We start from the raw sequence: 6,000 nt of genomic DNA on the forward strand, positions 1-6,000 counted from the left end.
CCCCTTATATGAAAAAATACTGTGCCCATTAGTTTGTTGTGCCTCTGTCCAGCAGTGACACAGAGATGATTCCCGGGGTAAACCTACGATCTCCCATCCACAGGTCTAGATTTCTCTTGAACAGAGTCAGCGAGGTGCTCTGCCTCACATGGACCGGGATTTTATTCCACAGCATAGGGAGTCTCTGAGTGATAAATCTATCCCTCCAGCACATCCTATTTATATCCGTGCTAAGGTTTAAGTCGCTTGCTCTAGTGGTTTTGGTGGATTTGGATTTTATGAGGTGGAGCATGTCCATTAATTCTGGGTTGGACATGGCCTTGTATGTCAGGCACATGTCACCTCTGAGCAGACGGTATGCGACTGAATAGAGCTGGAGTTTATTCAATCTGGCAGCATATGACAGATTTTGGAGTCCCTTTATCCTTTTGGTGAGGAACTTTTGGGGTCTCTCCAATTGCTGCAGATGTCTGGTGAGATACATCCCGAATGGGGCATTGTACTCGATCATTGGTCTGATAAGTGAAGAGTACAGGGGAACAATGACCTCACTAGATCTGGATGTGAATCCCTTCATGATCAGGTGGGCAATGTAGAAGGTCTTTCTAACCACTTTAGCAATGTGAGTGTCAAAGAAAGGCCACTGTCAACCTGGGTCCCCAGGTCCCTGATAACCTCTTCTGTGCTTAGTGGATTGCCACCTATATGGTAGCTTGGGGTTACCTTGTTTTTCCCGAAGGGTATGACTATACATTTTTGGCGTTTAACTTCAGGCCATGGCTCTGGCACCAGCTATCTGTTTCCGTGAGTCCCTTCTGAAGGATATCCGTGTCCGATGCACTTTCCACTATGGCCCAGTTTGCAGTCGTCTGCAAACTTTGTCAGCCAAAGTCCTCCCATGCTGGCCTGTACTTCTGAGAAGTAGATGCCAAACAATAGGGGCCAAGGACCGAGCCCTGTGGGACACCACTTGTAACTGGCTTGGAGTCTGACACAGCGCCAGCAACTCTAACCCTGTGGGTTCTGTCCTTAAGCCAGTTTGCAACCCATCTTGTGACATATGGGTTTACATTTAAGCTGGTAAGTTTTTCTACAATACCCGAGTGGGGTATTGTGTCAAAGCCTTTGCAAGGTCAAGGTAGGCTGTATGGACTGCCTTTCCCTCATCAATGGCCTTGGTGACTGTTTCAAGAAGGCGACCAAGTTCAAAAGGCATGATCTTCCCTTGACAAAGCCAAACTGGGTCGGGTCCAATGTCTGCAAGTCCCTATATCTTTGTTTATGAGCTCCATTATGATCCTCTCCATAGCTTTGCAGACTAGACTTGTTAAGCTTATGGGGCGGTAATTACCAGGGTCCGTGAGGCGCCACCTTTGTGGAGTGGGACCACAGTTGCCGTACGCCACTCCTTGGGCACGTATCCTGTGGTAAGGCTGAGATTAAACAGCTGCCTTATGTGCGGGGTTAATTCCTCATTTAGCTCGTGTAGCACACAGCCGGGGACACCATCCGGTCCCATTGATGCTGTGTTTTTAGCTTTAGAGAGAGCAGCTTTCACCTGCGCATTTGAGATGTCCGGGAGGCTACACTCGGCTGGGATAGTTATCTCTCCTTTAGGGGGGGAGAGGGGGGTGAAGTTTGCACTGAACCTGTCTGCCAGTATGTTGGCAATGTCTGTGGGTTCAGTGATTTTTGTATCATTTTGGACTAATTCTCTATAAACTCATACTCAATTTTACACACATAGCTGCTAGACCGTGTTGGTGGTGCTGCGGTAGCGTTGTCGCCTCACAGTAAGACGTCCTGTTCGATTCTCAGCTAAAGTGTCATCTGTATGGAGACATGCATGAATGGGCGTATCGTCATTGAAGGTTGTGTGTCAGAGCTGGCAACTCGGTATGTAAAAATGTACTGCCAATCATTAGCAGACCAGAGTTCCACTGTGGCGACCCCTAACCGGGAAAAGCCGAAAGATACAACAAGATACAACAACTGCTAGACTGAATTTTACAAAGCGGATTACTTTTTTGTGGTCAACAAACATTAATGGGTTGTTTTAAGAAATCACTTGCTGTTTGACCCATTAATCAAATATAAGTTTCAGATTTTTGCAAATTGATTATCATTGTCATTTTCAGTTAATTTTTTTTTTAAACTCCTTAGTTTTTGTGTTCTGATTGTGAGCCAGTTTGCTATCCAGTGCGTTACATAGGCATTTACATTTAGCTGGATGAATTTATTATCTGTGCATGAATGCCTGGAGATTATTGAACTTCATTAATGCATACTCACTGGACCAGATTACCTGTACCACAAAGAGGGATGAAAAAACTCTTGAACTTGGTTCTTACTAATAAGGGACAACTCTGTTCCCCTCCACTTGTAGCACCCTCCTAGTTAAATCAGACCATAAATCAGTCATATTCACCATAAGACTGAAGCAGGGAGCATCCTCCAATAAAAGCATATTTAATAAAGCTAAGAGATGACTTGGAAAATTTTAACTTTCCCTTCCACCATGAGAATCCCTCTAAAAATGTGGAATTCTTCATTGCCAAATTCTCTAAGCATGTAAATAACTACACAGAAGCAGCTGTCACCCTCTGAAATAAATAAATTGCCAAGTTTAAAAAAATAAACCCTTATGGTGGAACCCTAATATAATAGGTTCATAGGTTGGTGCTAGGCTATCAGCCCTAGGGCCTATACAAGCCTAGCCATAACAATTCCCTGGCTATTTCTTCCCACACTATTTACTTCCCTGGACCCCTGTCTAGCAGGGTGACTGATGTGATCCCCGGGGTGAATTTCCTTTCTCCCATCCAATCGTCAAGAGTCCTTTTGAAAAGGGCCAAAGAGGCACTCTGCTTGACATGTATGGGCAGTCTTTTCCAGAGTCTGGGGAGTCACTGGGTCAGGAACCTATTCCTCCAGCATGTTTTGTTTATTGTGATGACAAGGTTTAGATCCCTGGATCATGTGGCTCTGAAGGATTGGGATTTCTTTAAGTGTAGCATGTCCAACAGCGGTGGGTTTGACATGGCCTTGTATGTTAAGCAGAGATCGCCTCTGAGTAGACGATATGCGACAGAGTATAGCTGGAGTTTTTTTAAGGTGGTCAGCGTAGGGCATCTGCTTTAGGCCTGTGATTCTTTTAGTGAGGTATTTCTGCGGCCTTTCCAGTTGTTGCAGATGTCTTGAGAGGTACATACCAAATGGGGGCGGTGTATTCTATAATGGATCTAATAAGGGATGAGTACAGTGGGACAATGACCTCCTTTTTTCTGGATGAAAAGCCCTTAATGATGAGGTGTGCCACATAGAAGGATTTCCTGACTGTTGTGGCAATGTGGTTATCGAAGGTGAGACCACTGTCCAGCTGTTTATGTCTGTTATCACTCTTTTGTTGTTTAGTGTACACACCTATGTGGTAATTCACGGGTACATGTTTTCTCCCAAAGGGAATAACTATACATTTATTGGCATTGAGCTTGAGCCCATGGCTCTGGCACCAAGCATCTGTTTCTGTAAGGCCCATTTTGTAGAGTATCCACATCATTTGGGGATTCAATAATGGCTCCCAGTTTGCAGTCATCTGCAAACGTTGTTAGCCAGAGTCCCTTAGTGTTGGCCTGTACTTCAGATAAGTAGATGCCAAACAAGAGCGGTCCCAGGACTGAACGCTGAGGTACACACTTGTCACTTGCCTGGAGCTGGATTTGGAGTCTGCTACTTTTACAGTGTGGGTTCTGTCAGTAAGCCAGTTGGCAACCCATTGGGTGACGTAGGGGTTAATGCCCAGCTTTGTAAGTTTATCTATGATTCCAGAGTGGGGGATGGTATCAAAGGCCTTGGCGAGGTGTAGATAGGCTGTGTGGACCACCTTACCCTTATCCTTGGCTCTGGAGACTGATTTGAAGAAGTCAATCAGGTTCAGGAGACAAGATCGGCCCTTCACGAACCCAAACTGGGTGGGGTCCAGTGTTTGAAGGTTGCCAATGTCTTTGTTTATAAGTTCCATGATAATACGCTCCATGGCCTTGCAGATAAGGCTCGTCAGACTGATGGGACAGTAGTTTCCGGGATCCAAGGTGGATCCCCCCCCTTGTGGAGTGGGAGAACTGTAGCTCTGTGCCACTCAGTGGGCACGAAACCTGAGGTAAGGCTATGATTAAACATGACACTTAGGTGAGGTGCCAGTTCATATTGTAGTTCATGTAGTACACAGCCCGGGATGTCATCTGGTCCCATGGATGCTGTATTTTTAACTTTGGAGAGTGAGTTTTATTTCTGTGTGGCCGTTAGTACCAGAATTTGGCAATCTTCCAGTATTGAGATGGGCCGTTTAGGGGGTGAAGTTGGCACTGAATTGATCTGCCAGGATATTGGCAATATCCTTGGGATCAGTATATTTAATGCCATTCTGTTTTAGCTCAGAGCAGATTTGAGCATTGCCATTTAGATTCTTGACATAGTTATAGAATGCATTGTGGTTGTCTTTGGAATCTTTGGCAATTTTATTTTCGTAACTAGCTTTGGAGGATTTTATGAGGGATCTCAGTTTCTTACTGAGGCTGGTAAGGGAGTTTTTTGCATCCTGGGATTTTCCTCTTTTCTGCAACAGTTCCTTCCTTTTGTTGTAAAGTTTGTTTATGGCAGGGGACCACCAGATTGGCTTCCTTTTTTTGGAGGAGAGCATCTTGGTTCTATTTGGGATGGCACGATTCATGCATGAGTGGATATGCTCGTACAGTGCCTTAGTGTAGGATTCAGCAGTCGAACTTTTAGTTCCCGTCTGCATGGGTGTCATAAAGTTTGTCACTTCTGACTTGAGTAGTATGAAGTTGGCTTTGGAGAAGTTTTTTATGGAGGGTTCCTTACTGGGTGGGGGTGGGATGTAGATGTTTAGGGTGATTAGCTTATGGTCAGGCTTGACTAACGAGGGGGTGACCATAGGTGTGGAGCATCGATTTCCCATGTTGGTAATGACCAGGTCTAGGATATTGGAGCCCCTGGTGGGACTATGGATTAGTTGATCCAGGGCGTTGGAATTTATGAATTCCAAGAACCGCTGGGCAAAGGTGTTGGTACACGAGTAGTTTTCCCAGTTAATGGCAGGGTAGTTAAAATCACCCAGAATTAGGGTGTTTGGTTCTATCTTAATATTTTCCAGTATGTTTAGAAAGGTGTAGTGAGAATCTTGGGGCATGGTGGGGGATGTTTAGCAAGCTACAATTTGGATTGCAGTCTTACCTAGTGTTAGTTGCATCTGGAGAATTTCAGATGCATTGTGTTGGGCAACTAGTCTGGTGGTGTGAATATCATTGGTGAATATGGACACACCTCCACCTTTAGTGTTTCGGTCCTGGTTTGGTGGCCGAAAAGTGTGGTAAGAGTTGTAGCGTGATATTGCAGGGGTGCTCCCTGGAGCCTTGAACCAGGTCTCAGTTACTGCACAGATATCGATGTTCTCCATTTTTAGGAGTCGCTCGAGAGAGTGCATTTTGAGGTTTAGACTTCTAGCATTGAGTAGCATTACCTTCAGATTTTGTATGCTTGTACCTGTAATGGTGGTGGTTTTGTCCTTTGAACTTTGCCTAAAAAAGGCACTATAGGGATGGCAATAGCCTTAGCCAGTAACCTGAATCCCAGGGGCGACAGGTGCAGAACATCTCTGGCAAAGCATCGTGGTTTGTTGATCATGCCGTCCCAGGCAGACAGATACTGGATCCCCTTTGAATGACACCAGTAGATTAGCCAATTGTTGAAGTCAATCATTTTATCCTTATATTGTGGTATCATTCTGGGCAAAGGCAGGATGCTACTCAGGGCTAGGGTCATACCTGCCTGTGCCACATGATTCGAGAGCTCTTCCATGTCTCTTTTCATGTAGTCCAGGGAGGTACATCTCAAGTCATTCACTCCAACATGGACAATGACAGAGTCATATTTTTACTTGTTGTGGAGTGACTTGAGTGCATGCGTTATGTGGTGGATCCT

The sequence above is a fragment of the Protopterus annectens genome, chromosome 1.part1 (genome assembly GCF_019279795.1).
Source record: "Protopterus annectens isolate FY-2018-M chromosome 1.part1, PAN1.0, whole genome shotgun sequence".
NCBI lineage: Eukaryota > Metazoa > Chordata > Ceratodontiformes > Protopteridae > Protopterus > Protopterus annectens.